The 19,743-nt window shown below is 43.8% G+C and overlaps 1 long non-coding RNA gene across 2 annotated transcripts in view; it reads left to right on the top strand.

Moving 5' to 3' along the window:
- LOC125964364 (uncharacterized) overlaps positions 1-19,743 on the top strand; it is a 180,490-nt gene that overhangs the window by 134,862 nt on the left and 25,885 nt on the right. For both annotated transcript variants that reach the window (XR_007477334.1, XR_007477335.1), the window contains exon 2: positions 17,515-17,596. This is a non-coding gene — a long non-coding RNA (uncharacterized LOC125964364). The remainder of the gene's footprint in view (positions 1-17,514; positions 17,597-19,743) is intronic.

Consider the following 19,743-nt stretch of genomic DNA (forward strand, 5'->3'; position numbering starts at 1 on the left):
GCCCTCTGGTGGCAGTTGGAGCCTGCTGGGAGCCTCCTTCCCTTGGTGATGAGGGTCCTCTGGCGTCAGGCCCTAACTGCTGGTCACCCAAAATTTTCTGATACGTTCTCAGTGGTGCGAGGACACTCCTACCAGATTTCCATCCCCATGGGGATGTGGGCCTCCTGCTCTGAGGTCCCAATGGCTGGGTTGCTAAGTTTCATGCCATGGGCCCTCTTCTGTGAGTTCACTGTGGCCTGGATCCCATAGCCTCAGTGCTCTGGGCAGCCTGCTGGGAGGTTCCAACTGCTGGATTCCTCACTTTTTTATTCTATGGGCCCAGTGTTGTGAGGCTACTCCTGCCTGCCTCACTCCGAGGCCCTTGGTGATGTGGGTCCTCTGGTTTGAGGACACATGTGCTGAGTACCTCAACTTTGGATGATGTGGCCCCACTGGTGTGAAGACACTCCTGCCTGGTTCCCATCCCCTTGGTGATGTGGGCCCTCTGGTGAGAGTCTGATGTTGGCTGGGTTTCTCACCCTTCTGTGAGGTGGGATCTCTGCTGTGAGGTAACTCCTGCCTGGCTTGCTCAAGTTGCCTTGGCAACGTGAGCCCTCAGGTGGCAGTTGGAGCCTGCTGGGAATCTCCTCCCATCAGTTATGAGAGCTCTGGATAAAACACATATGCCCTTTTTTGCCAAGTGCATTATTTTAAAAGTTCTGCCTCTTTTCCTATGCTTTAAGAGCGACTCCCGTGTACCTTCTGAAATCGGTTTCCAGCAATTCTGCCCCGCATTCACGTCCTCTTCGCAGCCGTATTACAGTATAATTTTGGATGATAGCTCTCATTTATAACTCCGGAGGTTTGTGAATTACAATGCCCCTGAGCTCCTTTCTTCAACTCGCTTTCTTGTGAGCTGGCCACAACACCACAGGATCTCTTCAGGCCCTAATCTAGTTCCAGCACGGCACGCGGAGTCTTTGGTTCATTCATCTTCCTGGTGGGAAATGAGAGTTAAATTTGCCCGTCCAGACACCTACAGATAGTCTCCCATTGCTTCTCCTTATTCCTGTTCATCTTCCGAAGAAATTGCAAACTGGGCCAAACAGGAGGTTAAAGGCACTGACTCTCCAAGTGGGGAGAGTGTTAGTAAAGCGTCTGGAAAGATACACCGAGTAGCAGGGGACGAAAACTGAGATACATTTGAACACGTTTCCCGATGACATGGTGGATCATATTCTGGGTTCCACATGCATGTTTTAGCTGAAGGAAGAATCCCTTAAACCTGGAGAGTTGAGACCCATGGAATGGGTACCATGCAATATGACTTCAAAGGGTCTGCATTTGCTCACCGAACCTCAACAATCCTATCACTGCTGCGTTTATGCCGCTGTACACACGCTTGATTCTCTTACGGAGACATATAAATCCATAGGTTTTAAGATCCTTACTAGTCAGGTATATTCTTAGGCGTTTAATATGGGGTGTTGAGTCCACTTCGTTGAGCAAGGTGTAGCTCTTGTCTATTACATATTTGGCTTATGGAATGGTATCTGTGCCAATTTCAATCTCTGGTTTTATGCAGCACCCCAACTCACCTTTCCCCTTAAGCAAGCATAAGTTGGTTTTCTACATTTGAGGCACTGTTCTGTTTTGTAATTCAGTTCCTGTGTAGCCAAGTTTACATTCCGTGTAGTAGTGATATCTTATGATGTTTCTTTTTCTGTGTGCCTTATTTCACTTAGAATCATCGTACCTGAATCCACTCATTATGCTGCTACGGGCCTGATGACATAGATTTCATTGCTGAGTGATATTGCATTGTACGTAATTACCACAACCTCTTTATCCATTTTTCGCTTTCTGTGATATTGAACTTGTACCGTAAACGAGGTTCTTGTAAACAGAGCCGTCCCAAACTTTGGGGTGGCTGTGTCTTTTTGATTTTAATTTCCCTAAGCTATAGGACCATTAGTGGACGTGCCCTAGGCTCTGTTGCTTTGTTTTTTAGATGTTTCAGGAAAAACCATAAACTTCTCCAGAGTGGCTGTTGGCAATTTACATCCCGTCCATCAGCATAACAAGGCTCCCCGTTCTCCATGGCCTGTCCTGCCTTTCTGGATTTTACACTTTTTTAAGATGGCCCTTTTGACCGGGGGGCAGTGAGACTTCATTGTAGTGCAGATTTCCTTTACAAGCTTGCTTGGTTGGCCTAAAAGGGCGTATGCATTTTTCCCTGAATATATTCAGGAAAACACGCATACGCTCTTTTTGGCCAAGTGCATCATTGTGGACGTTCTGCCTCTTTTCCTATGCTTTACATGCAATTCCAGTCTACCTCCTGAAATCAGTTTCCTGCAATTCTGCCCCGCTTTCAAGTGCTCTTGGCAGCCTTACTTCAATATATTTTTGGATGATAGCTGTCATTTTTAACTCTGCAGGTTTGTGAATTACAGTGCCCCTGAACTCCTTTCTTCAACTCGCTTTCTTGTGAGCTGGCCGCAACATCGCAGGATTGCTTCAGGCCCTAGTGTGGTTCCGGCACGGCACGCTGAGCCTTTGGTTAATTCCTCATCCTGGTGGGAAATGAGAGTTAAATTTGCCCGTCCAGACACCTCCAGCTATTCTCTCATTGGTTCTCCCTATTCCTGTTCATTTTCCACAGAAATTGCAAACTGGGCCAAACAGGAGGTTAAAGGCACTGACTCTCCAAGTGGGGAGAGTGTTAGTAAAGCGTCTGGAATGTCGCACCCGAGTACCAGGGGACGAAAACTGAGACACATTTGAACACGTTTCCCGATCACACGGTGGATCATACTCTGGGTTCCACATGCATGTTTTAGCTGAAGGAAGAATCCCTTAAACCTGGAGAGTTGAGACCCATGGAATGGGTACCATGCAATATGACTTCAAAGGGTCTGCATTTGCTCACCGAACATCACCAATCCTATCACTGCTGCGTTTATGCTGCTGTACACATGCTTGATTCTCTTTCGGAGACATATAAATCCATAGGTTTTAAGATCCTTACTAGTCAGGTATATTCTTAGGCGTTTAATATGGGGTGTTGAGTCCACTTCGTTGAGCATGGAGTAGCTCTTGTCTATTACATATTTGGCTTATGTAACGGTATCTGTGCTAATTTCAATCTCTGGTTTTATGCCGCTCCCTAACTCCGCTTTCCCCTTAAGCAAGCATAAGTTGGTTTTCTACATTTGAGACCCTGTTCTGTTTTGGAATTCAGTTCCTGTGTAGACAAGTTTACATTCTGTGTAGTAGTGATATCTTATGATGTTTCTTTTTCTGTGTGACTTATTTCACTTAGAATCATCGTACCTGAAACCACTCATTATGCTGCTATGGGCCTGATGACATAGATTTCATTGCTGAGTGATATTGCATTGTATGTAAGTACCAGAACGTCTTTATCCATTTTTCGCTTTCTGCAATATTGAACTTGTACCATAAACGAGGTTCTTGTAAACAGAGCCATCCCAAACTTTGGGGTGGCTGTGTCTTTTTGATTTTAATTTCCCTAAGCTATAGGACCATAATTGGAAGTGCCCTAGGCTCTGTTGCTTTGTTTTTTAGATGTTTCAGGAAACACCATACACTTCTCCAGAGTGGCTGTTGGCAATTTACATCCCGCCCATCAGCATAACAAGGCTCCTAGTTCTCCATGGCCTGTCCTGCCTTTCTGGATTTTACACTTTTATCAGATGTCCCTTTTGACCGGGGGGCAGTGAGACTTCATTGTAGTGCAGATTTCCTTTGCAAGCTTGCTTGGTTGGCTAAAAAGGGCGTATGCGTTTTTTCCTGAATATATTCAGGAAAAAACGCATACGCCCTTTTTGGCCAAGTGCATCATTGTGGACGTTCTGCCTCTTTTCCTATGCTTTACATGTAATTCCAGTCTATCTCCTGAAATCGGTTTCCGGCAATTCTGCCCTACTTTCAAGTACTCTTGGCAGCCTTACTTCAATATATTTTTGGATGATAGCTGTCATTTATAACTCTGCAGGTTTGTGAATTACAGTGCCCCTGAGCTCCTTTCTTCAACTCGCTTTCTTGTGAGCTGGCCACAAAACCGCAGGATTGCTTCACGCCCTAGTGTGGTTCCCCATGGCACGCTGAGCCTTTGGTTAATTCCTCTTCCGGGTGGGAAATGAGAGTTAAATTTGACCGTCCAGACACCTCCAGCTAGTCGCTCATGGGTTCTCCCAATTCCTGTTCATCTTCCACAGAAATTGCAAACTGGGCCAAACAGGAGGTTAAAGGTACTGACTCTCCAAGTGGAGAGAGTTTTAGTAAAGCGTGTGGAATTTTGCACCCGTCTACCAGGGGACGAAAACTGAGACACATTTGAACACGTTTCACGATCACATGGTGGATCATACTCTGGGTTCCACATGCATGTTTCAGCTGAAGAAAGAATCCCTTAAACCTGGAGAGTTGAGACCCATGGAATGGGTACCATGCAATATGACTTCAAAGGGTCTGCATTTGCTCACTGAACCTCACCAATCCTATCACTGCTGCGTTTATGCCACTGTACACATGCTTGATTCTCTTTCGGAGACATATAAATCCATAGGTTTTAAAAATCTTACTAGTGAGGTATATACTTAGGCGTTTAATATGGGGTGTTGAGTCCACTTCGTTGAGCAAGGAGTAGCTCTTGTCTATTACATATTTGGCTTATGGAACGGTATCTGTGCTAATTTCAATCTCTGGTTTTATGCAGCACCCCAACTCACCTTTCCCCTTAAGCAAGCATAAGTTGGTTTTCTACATGTGATACCCTGTTCTGTTTTGTAATTCAGTTCCTGTGTAGCCAAGATTACATTCCGTGTAGTAGTGATATCTTATGATGTTTCTTTTTCTGTGTGACTTATTTCACTTAGAATCATCGTACCTGAATCCACTCATTATGCTGCTACGGGCCTGATGACATCGATTTCATTGCTGAGTGATATTGCATTGTACGTAAGTACAACAACATCTTTATCCATTTTTCGCTTTCTGCGATATTGAACTTGTACCGTAAACGAGGTTCTTGTAAACAGAGTCGTCCCAAACTTTGGGGTGGCTGTGTCTTTTTGATTTTAATTTCCCTAAGCTATAGAACCATAAGTGGAAGTGCCCTAGGCTCTTTTGCTTTGTTTTTCAGATGTTTCAGGAAACACCATACACTTCTCCAGAGTGGCTGTTGGCAATTTACATCCCGCCCATCAGCATAACAGGGCTCCCAGTTCTCCATGGCCTGTCCTGCCTTTCTGGATTTTATACTTTTTTCAGATGGCCCTTTTGACCGGGGGGCAGTGAGACTTCATTGTAGTGTAGATTTCCTTTGCAAGCTTGCTTGGTTGGCCAAAAAGGGCGTATGCGTTTTTTCCTGAATATATTCAGGAAAAAACGCATACGCCCTTTTTGTCCAAGTGCATCATTATGGACGTTCTGCCTCTTTTCCTATGCTTTACATGCAATTCCTGTCTACCTCCTGAAATCGGTTTCCTGCAATTCTGTCCCGCTTTCAAGTCCTCTTGGCAGCCTTACTTCAATATATTTTTGGACGATAGCTGTCATTTATAACTCTGCAGGTTTGTGAATGACAGTGCCCCTGAGCTCCTTTCTTCAACTCGCTTTCTTGTGAACTGGCTGCAACACCGCATGATTGCTTCAGGCCCTAGTGTGGTTCCGGCATGGCATGCTGAGCCTTTGGTTAATTTCTCCTCCTGGTGGGCAATGAGAGTTAAATTTGCCCGTCCAGACACCTCCACCTAGTCGCTCATGGTTTCTCCCTATTCCTGTTCATTTTCCACAGAAATTGGAAACTGGGCCAAACAGGAGGTTAAAGGCACTGACTCTCCAAGTGGGGAGAGTGTTAGTAAAGCATCTTGAATGTTGCATCCGAGTACCAGGGGACGAAACCAGACACATTTGAACACGTTTCCCGATCACACAGTGGATCATACTCTGGGTTCCACATGCATGTTTTAGCTGAAGGAAGAATCCCTTAAACCTGGAGAGTTGAGACCCATGGAATGGGTACCATGCAATATGACTTCAAAGGGTCTGCATTTGCTCACCGAACCTCACCAATCCTATCACTGCTGCCTTTATGCCGCTGTACACATGCTTGATTCTCTTTCGGAGACATATAAATCCGTAGGTTTTAAGATTCTTACTAGTCAGGTATATTCTTAGGCGTTTAATATGGGGTGTTGAGTCCATTTCGTTGAGCAAGGAGTAGCTCTTGTCTATTATATATTTGGCTTATGGAACGGTATCTGTGGTAATTTCAATCTCTGGTTTTATGCAGCACCCCAACTCACCTTTCCCCTGAAGCAAGCATAAGTTGTTTTTCTACATTTGAGCCCCTGTTCTGTTTTGTAATTCAGTTCCTGTGTAGCCAAGTTTACATTCCATGTAGTAGTGATATCTTATGATGTTTCTTTTTCTGTGTGACTTATTTCACTTAGAATCATCGAACCTGAAGACACTGATTATGCTGCTACGGGCCTGATGACATAGATTTCATTGCTGAGTGATACTGCATTGTACGTAAATACCACAACTTCTTTATCCATTTTTCGCTTTCTGCAATATTGAACTTGTACCGTAAACGAGGTTCTTGTAAACAGAGCCATCCCAAACTTTGGGGTGGCTGTGTCTTTTTGATTTCAATTTCCCAAAGCTATAGGACAATAAGTGGAAGTGCCCTAGGCTCTGTTACTTTGTTTTTTAGATGGTTCAGGAAACACCATTCACTTCTCCACAGTGGCTGTTGGCAATTTACATCCCGCCCATCAGCATAACAATGCTCCCAGTTCTCCATGGCCTGTCCTGCCTTTCTAGATTTTACACTTTTTTCAGATGGCCCTGTAGACCGGGGGGCAGTGAGAGTTCATTGTAGTGCAGATTTCCTTTGCTAGCTTGCTTGGTTGGCCAAAAAGGGCGTATGCGTTTTTTCCTGAATATATTCAGGAAAAAACGCATACGCCCTTTTTGGCCAAGTGCATCATTGTGGACGTTCTGCCTCTTTTCCTATGCTTTACATGCAATTCCAGTCTACCTCCTGAAATCGGTTTCCTGCAATTCTGCCCCGCTTTCAAGTCCTCTTGGCAGCCTTACTTCAATATATTTTTGGACGATAGCTGTCATTTATAACTCTGCAGCTTTGTGAATTACAGTGTCCCTGAGCTCCTTTCTTCAACTCGCTTTCTTGTGAGCTGTCCGCAACACCGCAGGACTGCTTCAGGCCCTAGTGTGGTTCAGGCATGGCACGCTGAGCTTTTTGTTAATTCTTCTTCCTGGTGGGAAATGAGAGTTAAATTTGCCCGTCCAGACACCTCCAGCTAGTCTCTCATTGCTTCTCCCTATTCCTGTTCATCTTCTGCAGAAATTGCAAACTGGGACAAACAGGAGGTTAAAGGCACTGACTCTCCAACTGGGGAGAGTGTTAGTAAAGTGTCTGGAATGTTGAACCCGAGTACCAGGGGACGAAAACTGAGACACATTTGAACACGTTTCCCGATCACACAGTGGATCATACTCTGGATTCCACATGCATGTTTTATCTGAAGGAAGATTACTTAAAACTGGAGAGTTGAGACCCATGGAATCGGTACCATGCAATATGAATTCAAAGGGTCTGCATTTGCTCACCGAAGCTCACCAATCCTATCACTGCTGTGCTTATGCCACTGTACACATGCTTCATTCTCTTCCGGAGACATATAAATCCATAGGTTTTAAGATTCTTACTAGTCAGGTATATTCTTAGGCGTTTAATATGGGGTGTTGAGTCCACTTCGTTGAGCAAGGAGTAGCTCTTGTCTATTACATATTTGGCTTATGGAACAGTATCTGTGCTAATTTCAATCTCTGGTTTTATGCAGCACCCCAACTCACCTTTCCCCTTAAGCAAGCATAAGTTGGTTTTCTACATTTGAGACCCTGTTCTGTTTTGTAATTCAGTTCCTGTGTAGCCAAGTTTACATTCCGTGTAGTAGTGATATCTAATGATGTTTCTTTTTCTCTGTGACTTATTTCAGTTAGAATCATCATACCTGAATCCACTCATTATGCTGCTATGGGCCTGATGACATACATTTCATTGCTGAGTGATATTGCATTGTACATAAGTACCATAACTTCTTTATCCATTTTTTGCTTTCTGTGATATTGAACGTGTACTGTAAACGAGGTTCTTGTAAACAGAGCCGTCCCAAAATTTGGGGTGGCTGTGTCTTTTTGATTTTAATTTGCCTACACTATGGGACCTTAAGTGGAAGTGCCCTAGGCTCTCTTGCTTTGTTTCTTAGATGTTTCAGGAAACACCATACACTTCTCCAGAGTGGCTGCTGGCAATTTACATCCCGCCCATCAGCATAACAAGGCTCCCAGTTCTCCATGGCCTGTCCTGCCTTTCTGGATTTTACACTTTTTTCAGATGGCCCTTTTGACCGGGGGAAGTGAGACTTCACTGTAGTGCAGATTTCCTTTGCAAGCTTGCTTGGTTGGCCAAAAAGGGCGTATGCGTTTTTTCCTGAATATATTCAGGAAAAAACGCATACGCCCTTTTTGGCCAAGTGCATCATGGTGGTCGTTCTGCCTCTTTTCCTATGTTTTACATGCAATTCCTGTCTACCTCCTGAAATCGGTTTCCTGCAATTCTGCCCCGATTTCAAGTCCTCTTGGCAGCCTTACTTCAATATGTTTTTGGACGATAGCTTTCATTTATAACTCTGCAGGTTTGTGAATGACAGTGCCCCTGAGCTCTTTTCTTCAACTCGCTTTCTTGTGAGCTGGCCTCAACACCGCAGGATTGCTTCAGGCCCTAGTGTGGTTCCGGGACGGCACGCTGAGCCTTTGGTTAATTCCTCTTCCTGGTGGGAAATGAGAGTTAAATTTGCCCGTCCAAACACCTCCAGCTAGTCTCTGATTGGTTCTCCCTATTCCTGTTCAACTTACGCAGAAATTGCAAACTGGGCCAAACAGGAGGTTAAAGGCACTGAATCTCCAAGTGGGGAGAATGTTAGTAAAGCGTCTGGAATGTTGCACCCGAGTACCAGGGGACGAAAACTGAGACACATTTGAACACGTTTCCCGATCACACGGTGGATCATACTCTGGGTTTCACATGCATGTTTTAGCTGAAGGAAGAATCCCTTAAACCTGGAGAGTTGAGACCCATGGAATGGGTACCATGCAATATGACTTCAAAGGGTCTGCATTTGCTCACCGAACCTCACCAATCCTATCACTGCTGCGTTTATGCCGCTGTACACACGCTTGATTCTCTTTCGGAGACATATAAATCCATAGGTTGTAAGATTCTTACTAGTCAGGTATATTCTTAGGCTTTTAATATGGGGTGTTGAGTCCACTTCGTTGAGCAAGGAGTAACACTTGTTATTACATATTTGGCTTATGGAACGGTATCTGTGTTAATTTCAATCACTGGTTTTATGCAGCACCCCAACTCACTTTTCCCCATAAGAAAGCATAAGTTGGTTTTCTACATATGAGACCCTGTTCTGTTTTGTAATTCAGTTCCTGTGTAGCCAAGTTTACATTCCGTGTAGTAGTGATATCTTATGATGTTTCTTTTTCTGTGTGACTTATTTCACTTAGAATCATCGTACCTGAATCCACTCATTATGCTGCTATGGGCCTGATGACATAGATTTCATTGCTGAGTGATATTGCATTGTACGTAAGTACCACAAGTTCTTTATCCATTTTTCGCTTTCTGTGATATTGAACTTGTACCGTAAACGAGGTTCTTGTAAACAGAGCCATCCCAAACTTTGGGGTGGCTGTGTCTTTTTGATTTTAATTTCCCCAAGCTATAGGACCATAAGTGGAAGTGCCCTAGGCTCTGTTGCTTTGTTTTGTAGATGTTTCAGGAAACACCATACACTTCTCCAGAGTGGCTGTTGGCAATTTACATCCCGCCCATCAGCATAACAGGGCTCCCAGTTCTCCATGACCTGTCCTGCCTTTCTGGATTTTACAATTTTTTCAGATGGCCCTTTTGACTGGGGGGCAGTGAGACTTCATTGTAGTGCAGATTTCCTTTGCAAGCTTGCTTGGTTGGCCAAAAAGTGCGTAAGCGTTTTTTCCTGAATATATTCAGGAAAAAACGCATATGTGCTTTTTGGCCAAGTGCATCATTGTGGACGTTCTGCCTCTTTTCCTATGCTTTACATGCAATTCCAGTCTACCTCCTGAAATCGGTTTCCTGCAATTCTGCCCCGCTTTCAAGTCCTCTTGGCAGCCTTACTTCAATATATTTTTGGACGATAGCTGTCATTTATAACTCTGCAGGTTTGTGAATGACAGTGCCCCTGAGCTCCTTTCTTCAACTCGCTTTCTTGTGAGCTGGCCGCAACACCGCAGGATTGCTTCAGACCATAGTGTGTTTCCGGCATGGCACGCTGAGCCTTTGGTTAATTCCTCTTCCTGGTGGCATATGAGAGTTAAATTTGCCCGTCCAGACACCTCCAGCTAGTCTCTCATTGGTTCTCCCTATTCCTGTTCATGTTGTGCAGGAATTGCAAACTGGGCCAAACAGGAGGTTAAAGGCACTGACTCTCCAAGTGGGGAGAGTGTAAGTAAAGCCTCTGGAATGTTGCGCCCGTGTACCAGGGGACGTAAACTGAGACATATTTGAACAAATTTCCCGAACACACGGTGGATCATACTCTGGGTTCCACATGCATGTTTTAGCTGAAGGAAGAATCCCTTCATCCTGGAGAGTTGAGACCGATAGAATGGGTACCATGCAATATGACTTCAAAGGGTCTGCATTTGCTCACCGAACCTCACCAATCCTATCACTGCTGCCTTAATGCCGCTGTACACACGCTTGATTCTCTTTCGGAGACATATAAATCCATAGGTTTTAAGATTTTTACTAGTCAGGTATATTCTTAGGCATTTAATATGTTGTGTTGAGTCCACTTCATTGAGCAAGGAGTAGCTCTTGTCTATTACATATTTGGCTTATGGAACGGTATCTGTGCTAATTTCAATCTCTGGTTTTATGCAGCACCCCAACTCACTTTTCCCCTTAAGCAAGCATAAGTTTGTTTTCTACATTTGAGATCCTGTTCTGTTTTGTAATTCAGTTCCTGTGTAGCGAAGTTTACATTCCATGTATTAGTGATATCTTATGATGTTTCTTTTTCTGTGTGACTTATTTCACTTAGAATCATCGTACCTGAATCCACTCATTATGCTGCTACGGACCTGATGACATAGATTTCATTGCTGAGTGATATTGCATTGTAGGTAAGTACCGCAACTTCTTTATCCATTTTTCACTGTCTGCGATATTGAACTTGTACCGTAAACGAGGTTCTTGTAAACAGAGCCATCCCAAACTTTGGGGTCTCTGTGTCTTTTTGATTTTAATTTACCTAAGCTAATGGACCATAAGTGGCCGTGCCCTAGGCTCTCTTGCTTTGTTTTTTAGATGTTTCAGGAAACACCATACACTTCTCCAGAGTGGCTGTTGGCAATTTACATCCCGCCCATCAGCATAACACGGCTCCCAATTCTCCATGGCCTGTCCTGCCTTTCTGGATTTTACACTTTTTTCACATGGCCCTTTTGAACGGGGGGGCAGTGAGACTTCATTGTAGTGCAGATTTCCTTTGCAAGCTTGCTTGGTTGGCCAAAAAGGGCGTATGCGTTTTTTCCTGAATATATTCAGGAAAAAACGCATACGACCTTTTTGGCCAAGTACATCATTGTGGACGTTCTGCCTCTTTTCCTATGCTTTACATGCAATTCCAGTCTACCTCCTGAAATGGGTTTCCTGCAATTCTGCCCCGCTTTCAAGTCCTCTTGACAGCCTTACTTCAATATATTTTTGGACGATAGCTGTCATTTATAACTCTGCAGGTTTGTGAATGACAGTGCCCCTGAGCTCCTTTCTTCAACTCGCTTTCTTGTGAGCTGGCCGCAACACCGCAAGTTTGCTTCAGGCCCTAGTGTGGTTCCGGATTGGCACGCTGAGCCTTTGGTTAATTTCTCTTCCTGGTGGGAAATGAGAGTTAAATTTCCCCGTCCAGACACCTCCAGCTAGTCTCTCATTGGTTCTCCCTATTCCTGTTCATGTTCTGCAGGAATTGCAAACTGGGCCAAACAGGAGGTTAAAGGCACTGACTCTCCAAGTGGGGAGAGTGTTAGTTAAGCATCTGGAATGTTGCACCCGAGTACAAGGGGACGAAAACTGAGACACATTTGAACACGTTTCCCGATCACACAGTGGATCATACTCTGGGTTCCACATGCATGTTTTAGCTGAAGGAAGAATCCCTTAAACCTGGAGAGTTGAGACCCATGGAATGGGTACCATGCAATATGACTTCGAAGGGTCTGCATTTGCTCACCTAACCTCACCAATCCTATCACTGCTGCGTTTATGCCGCTGTACACACGCTTGATTCTCTTTCGGAGACATATAAATCCATAGGTTTTAAGATTCTTACTAGTCAGGTATATTCTTAGGGGTTTAATATGGGGTGTTGAGTCCACTTCGTTGAGCAAAGAGTAGCTCTTGTCTAGTACATATTTGGCTTATGGAACGGTATCTGTGCAAATTTCAATCTCTGGTTTTATGCAGCACCCCAACTCACCTTTCCCCTTAAGCAAGCATAAGTTGGTTTTCTACATTTGAGACCCTGTTCTGTTTTGTAATTCAGTTCCTGTGTAGCCACGTTTACATTCCGTGTATTAGTGATATCTTATGATATTTCTTTTTCTCTGTGACTTATTTCACTTAGAATCATCGTACCTGAATCCACTCATTATGCTGCTACGGGCCTGATGACATAGATTTCATTGCTGAGTGATATTGCATTGTACGTAAGTACCACAACGTCTTTATCCATTTTTCGCTTTCTGCGATATTGAACTTGTACGGTAAACGAGGTTCCTGTAAACAGAGCCGTCGCAAACTTTGGGGTGGCTGTGTCTTTTTTATTTTAATTTCCCTAAGCTATAGGACCATAAGTGCAACTGCCCTAGGCTCTGTTGCTTTGTTTTTTGGATGTTTCAGGAAACACCATACACTTCTCCAGAGTGGCTGTTGGCAATTTACATCCCGCCCATCAGCGTAACAAGGCTCCCAGTTCTCCATGGCCTGTCCTACCTTTCTGGATTTTACACTTTTTTCAGATGGCCCTTTTGACTGTGAGGCAGTGAGACTTCATTGTAGTGCAGATTTCCTTTGCAAGCTTGCTTGGTTGGCATAAAAGTGCATATGCGTTTTTACATGAATATATTCAGGTAAAACCGCATATGCACTTTTTGGCCAAGTGCAACATTGTGGACGTTCTGCCTCTTTTCCTATGCTTTACATGCAATTCCAGTCTACCTCCTGAAATCGGTTTCCTGCAATTCGGCCCCGCTTTCAAGCCCTCTTGGCAGCCTTACTTCAATATATTTTTGGACGATAGCTGTCATTTATAACTCTGCAGCTTTGTGAATTACAGTGCCCCTGAGCTCCTTTCTTCAACTCGCTTTCTTGTGAGCCGGCCGCAACACCGCAGGATTGCTTCAGGCCGTAGTGTGGTTCTGGCATGGCACGCTGAGCCTTTGGTTAATTCCTCTTCGTGCTGGGAAATGAGAGTTAAATTTGCCCGTCCAGAAACCTCCAGCTACTCTCTCATTGGTTCTCCCTATTCCTGTTCATTTTCCGCAGAAATTGCACTCTGGGCCAAACAGGAGGTTAAAGGCACTGACTCTCCAAGTCGGGAGAGTGTTAGTAAAGCGTCTGGAATGTTGCACCTGAGTACCAGGGGACGAAAACTGAGACACATTTGAACACATTTCCCGATCACACGGTGGATCATACTCTGGGTTCCACATGCATGTTTTAGCTGAAGGAAGAGTCCCTTAAACCTGGAGAGTTGAGACCTATGGAATGGGTACCATGCAATATGACATCAAAGGGTCTGCATTTGCTCACCGAACCTCACCAATCCTATCACTGCTGCGTTTATGCCGCTGTACACACGCTTGATTCTCTTTCGGAGACATATAAATCCATAGGTTTTAAGATTCTTACTAGTCAGGTATATTCTTAGGCATTTAATATGAGGTGTTGGGTCCACTTCGTTGAGCAAGGAGTAGCTCTTGTCTATTACATATTTGGCTTATGGAACGCTATCTGTGCTAATTTCAATCTCTGGTTTTATGCAGCACCCCAACTCACCTTTCCCCTTAAGCAAGCATAAGTTGGTTTTCTACATTTGAGACCCTGTTCTGTTTTGTAATTCAGTTCCTGAGTAGCCACGTTTACATTCCGTGTAGTAGTGATATCTTATGATGTTTATTTTCTGTGTGACTTATTTCACTTAGAATCATCATACCTGAATCCACTCATTATGCTGCTATGGGCCTGATGACATAGATTTCATTGCTGAGTGATATTGCATTGCACGTAAGTACCACAACTTCTTTATCCATTATTCGCTTTCTGTGATAATGAACTTGTACCGTAAACGAGGTTCTTGTAAACAGAGCCATCCCAAACTTTGGGGTGGCTGTGTCTTTTTGATTTTAATTTCCCTAAGCTATAGGACCATAAGTGCAAGTGCCCTAGGCTCTGTTGCTTTGTTTTTTAGATGTAACAGGAAACACCATACACTTCTCCAGAGTGGCTGTTGGCAATTTACATCCCGCCCATCAGCATAACAAGGCTCCCAGTTCTCCATGGCCTTTCCTGCATTTCTGGATTTTACACTTTTTTCAGATGGCCCTTTTGATCAGGAGGCAGTTAGACTTCATTGTAGTGCAGATTTCGTTTGCATGCTTGCTTGGTTGTCAAAAAGGGCGAATGCGTTTTTTCCTGAATATATTCAGGAAAAAACGCATACGCACTTTTTGGTCAAGTGCATCATTGTGGACGTTCTGCCTCTTTTCCTATGCTTTACATGCAGTTCCAGTCTATCTCCTGAAATCCGTTTCCTGCAATTCTGCCCACTTTCAACTCCTCTTGGCAGCCATACTTCAATATATTTTTGGACGATAGCTGTCATTTATAACTCTGCAGTTTTGTGAACTACAGTGCCCCTGAGCTCCTTTCTTCAACTTGCTTTCTTGTGACCTGGCCGCAACACCGCATGATTCCTTCAGGCCCTAGTGTGGTTCCTGCATGGCACGGTGAACCTTTGGTTAATTCCTCTTCCTGGTGGGAAATGAGAGTTAAATTTGCCCGTCCAGACACCTCCAGCTAGTCTCTCATTGGTTCTCCCTATTCCTGTTCATTTTCCGCAGAAATTGCAAACAGGGCCAAACAGGAGGTTAAAGGCACTGACTCATTAAGTGGGGAGAGTGTTAGTAAAGCTTCTGGAATGTTGCACCCGAGTACCAGGGGATGTAAACTGAGACACATTTGAACACGTTTCCCGATCACACTGTGGATCATACTCTGGGTTCCACATGCATGTTTTAGCTGAAGGAAGAATACTTAAACCTGGAGAGTTGAGACCCATGGAATGGGTACCATGCAATATGACATCAAAGGGTCTGCATTTGCTCACCGAACCTCACCAATCCTATCACTGCTGCGTTTATACCACTGTACACACGCTTGATTCTCTTTCGGAGACATATAAATCCATAGGTTTTAAGATATTTACTAGTCACGTATATTCTTAGGCATTTAATATGGGGTGTTGTGTCCTCTTCATTGAGCAAGGAGTAGCTCTTGTCTATTACATATGTGGCTTATGGAATGGTATCTGTGCTAATTTCAATCTTTTGTTTTATGCAGCACCCCAACTCACCTTTCCCCTTAAGCAAGCATAAGTTGGTTTTCTACATTTGAGACCCTGTTCTGTTTTGTAATTCAGTTCCTGTGTAGCCATGTTTACAATCCGTGTATTAGTGATATCTTATGATGTTTCTTTTTCTCTGTGACTTATTTCACTTAGAATCATCGTACCTGAATCCACTCATTATGCTGCTACGGGTCTGATGACATAGATTTCATTGCTGAGTGATATTGAATTGTATGTAAGTACCACAACTTCTTTATCCATTTTTCGCTTTCTGTGATATTGAACTTGTACCGTAAACAAGGTTCTTGTAAACAGAGCCGTCCCAACCTTTGGGGTGGGTGTGTCTTTTTGATTTTAATTTCCCTAAGCTATAGGACCATAAGTGGAAGTGCCCTAGGCTCTGTTGCTTTGTTTTTTAGATGTTTCAGGAAACACCATACACTTCTCCAGAGTGGCTGTGGGCAATTTACATCCCGCCCATCAGCATAACAAGGCTCCTAGTTCTCCATGGCCTGTCTTGCCTTTCTGGATTTTACACTTTTTTCAGATGGCCCTTTTGACCGGGGGGCAGTAAGACTTCATTGTAGTGCAGATTTCCTTTGCAAGCTTGCTTGGTTGGCCAAAAAGAGCGTATGCGTTTTTTCCTGAATATATTCAGGGAAAAATGCATACGCCCTTTTTGGCCAAGTGCATCATTGTGGACGTTCTGCCTCTTTTCCTATGCTTTACATGCAATTCCAGTCTACCTCCTGAAATCGGATTCCTGTAATTCTGCCCCGCTTTCAAGTCCCCTTGGCAGCCTTACTTCAATATATTTTTGGACGATAGCTGTCATTTATAACTCTGCAGGTTTGTGAATTACAGTGAACCTCAGCTCCTTTCTTCAACTCGCTTTCTTGTGAGCTGGCCGCAACACCGCAGGATTGCTTCAGGCCCTAGTGTGGTTCCGGCATGGCACACTGAGCCTTTGTTTAATTCCTCTTCCTGGTGGGAAATGAGAATTAAATTTACCCGTCCAGACACCTCCAGCCAGTCTCTCATTGGTTCTCCCTATTTCTGTTCATCTTACGCAGAAATTGCAAACTGGGCCAAACAGGAGTTTAAAGGCACTGACTCTCCAAGTGGGGAGAGTGTTAGTAAAGCATATGGAATGTTGCACTCGAGTACCAGGGGACGAAAACTGAGACACATTTGAACACGTTTCCCGATCACATGGTTGATCATACTCTGGGTTCCACATGCATGTTTTAGCTGAAGAAAGAATCCCTTAAACCTGGAGACTTGAGACCCATGGAATGGGTACCATGCAATATGACTTCAAAGGGTCTGCATTTGCTCACCGAAACTCACCAATCCTATCACTGCTGCGTTTATGCTGCTGTACACACGCTTGATTCTCTTTTGGAGACATATCAATCCAAAAGTTTTAAGGTTATTACTAGTCAGGTATATTCTTAGGCATTTAATATGGGGTGTTGAGTCCATTTCATTGAGCAAGGAGTAGCTCTTGTCTATTACATATTTGGCTTATGGAACGGTATCTGTTCTCCTTTAAATATCTGGTTTTTTGCAGCGCCCCAACTCACCTTTCCCCTTAAGCAAGAATAATTTGGTTTTCTAAATTTGAGACCCTCTTCTGTTTTGTAATTCAGTTCCTGTGTAGCCAAGTTTACATTCCGTGTATTATGATATCTTATGATGTTTCTTTTTCTGTGTGACTTATTTCACTTAGAATCATCGTACCTGAATCCACTCATTATGCTGCTACGGGCCTGATGACATAGATTTCATTGCTGAGTGATACTGCATTGTATGTAAGTACCACAACGTCTTTATAAGTTTTTTGCTTTCTGCGATATTGAACTTGTATTGTAAACGAGGTTCTTGTCAACAGAGCTGTCCCAAACTTTGGGGTGGCTGTGTCTTTTTGATTTTAATTTCCCTAAGCTATAGGATCATAAGTGGAAGTGTCCTAGGCTCTTTTGCTTTGGTTTTTAGATGTTTCACAAAACACCATACACTTCTCCAGAGTGGCTGTTGGCAACTAACATCCGCCCATCAGCATAACAAGGCTCCCTGTTCTCCATGGCCTGTCCTGCCTTTCTGGATTTTACACTTTTTTCAGATAGCCCTTTTGACCGGGGGCAACTGAAACTTCATTGTAGTGCAGATTTCCTTTGCAAGTTTGCTTGGTTGGCCAAAAAGGGCGTAGGCGTTTTTTCATGAATATATTCAGGAAAAAACACATACGCCATTTTTGGCTAAGTGCATCATTGTGGACATTCTGCCTCTTATCCTATGCTTTAAATGCAATTCCAGTCTACCTCCTGAAATCTGTTTCCTGCAATTCTGCCCCGCTTTCAAGTCCTCTTGGCAGCCTTACTTCAATATATTTTTGGAGGATAGCTGTCATTTATAACTCTGCAGGTTTGTGAATGACAGTGCCCCTGAGTCCTTTCTTCAAATCGCTTTCCTGTGAGCTGGCCAAAACATCGCAGGATTGCTTCAGGCCTTAGTGTGGTTCCGGCACGGCACGCTGAGCCTTTGGTTAATTCCTCTTCCTGGTGGGAAATGAGAGTTAAATTTGCCCATCCAGACACCTCCAGCTGGTGTCTCATTGGTTCTCCCGATTCCTGTTCATTTTCCGCATAAATTGCAAACTGGGCCAAACAGGAGGTTAAAGGCACTGACTCTCCAAGTGGGGAGAGTGTTAGTAAAGCGTCTGGAATGTTGCACCCGAGTACCAGGGGACGAAAACTGAGACACATTTGAACTCGTTTCCCGATCACACGGTGGATCATACTCTGGGTTCCACATGCATGTTTTAGCTGAAGGAAGAATCCCTTAAACCTGGAGAGTTGAGACCCATGGAATGGGTACCATGCAATATGACTTCAAAGGGTCTGCATTTGCTCACCGAACCTCACCAATCCTATCACTGCTGCGTTTATGCCGCTGTACACACGCTTGATTCTCTTTCAGAGACATATAAATCCATAGGTTGTAAGATTCTTACTAGTCAGGTATATTCTTAGGCGTTTAATATGACGTCTTGAGTCCACTTCGTTGAGCAAGGAGTAGCTCTTGTCTATTACATATTTGTCTTATGGAACGCTATCTGTGCTAATTTCAATCTCTGGTTTTATGCAGCACCCCAACTCACCTTTCCCCTTAAGCAAGCATAAGTTGGTTTTCTACATTTGAGACCCTGTTCTCTTTTGTAATTCAGTTCCTGAGTAGCCACGTTTACATTCCGTGTAGTAGTGATATCTTATGATGTTTCTTTTCTGTGTGACTTATTTCACTTAGAATCATCGTACCTGAATCCACTCATTATGCTGCTATGGGCCTGATGACATAGATTTCATTGCTGAGTGATATTGCATTGTACGTAAGTACCACAACTTCTTTATCCATTTTTTGCTTTCTGTGATAATGAACTTGTACCGTAAACGAGGTTCTTGTAAACACAGCCGTCCCAAACTTTGGGGTGGCTGTGTCTTTTTGATTTTAATTTCCCTAAGCTATAGGACCATAAGTGGAAGTGCCCTAAGCTCTGTTGCTTTGTTTTTTAGATGTAACAGGAAACACCATACACTTCTCTAGAGTGGCTGTTGGCAATTTACATCCCGCCCATCAGCATAACAAGGCTCCCAGTTCTCCATGGCCTTTCCTGCCTCTCTGGATTTTACACTTTTTTCAGATGGCCCTTTTGATCAGGGGGCAGTTAGACTTCATTGTAGTGCAGATTTCCTTTGCATGCTTGCTTTGTTGGCCAAAAAGGGCGTATGCGTTTATTCCTGAATATATTCAGGAAAAAACGCATACGCCCTTTTTGGCCAAGTGCATCATTGTGGACGTTCTGCCTCTTTTCCTATGCTTTACATGCAGTTCCAGTCTATCTCCTGAAATCCGTTTCCTGCAATTCTGCCCACTTTCAAGTCCTCTTGGCAGCCATACT

Source organism: Orcinus orca, chromosome 1 (genome assembly GCF_937001465.1).
Source record: "Orcinus orca chromosome 1, mOrcOrc1.1, whole genome shotgun sequence".
Lineage (NCBI taxonomy): Eukaryota > Metazoa > Chordata > Mammalia > Artiodactyla > Delphinidae > Orcinus > Orcinus orca.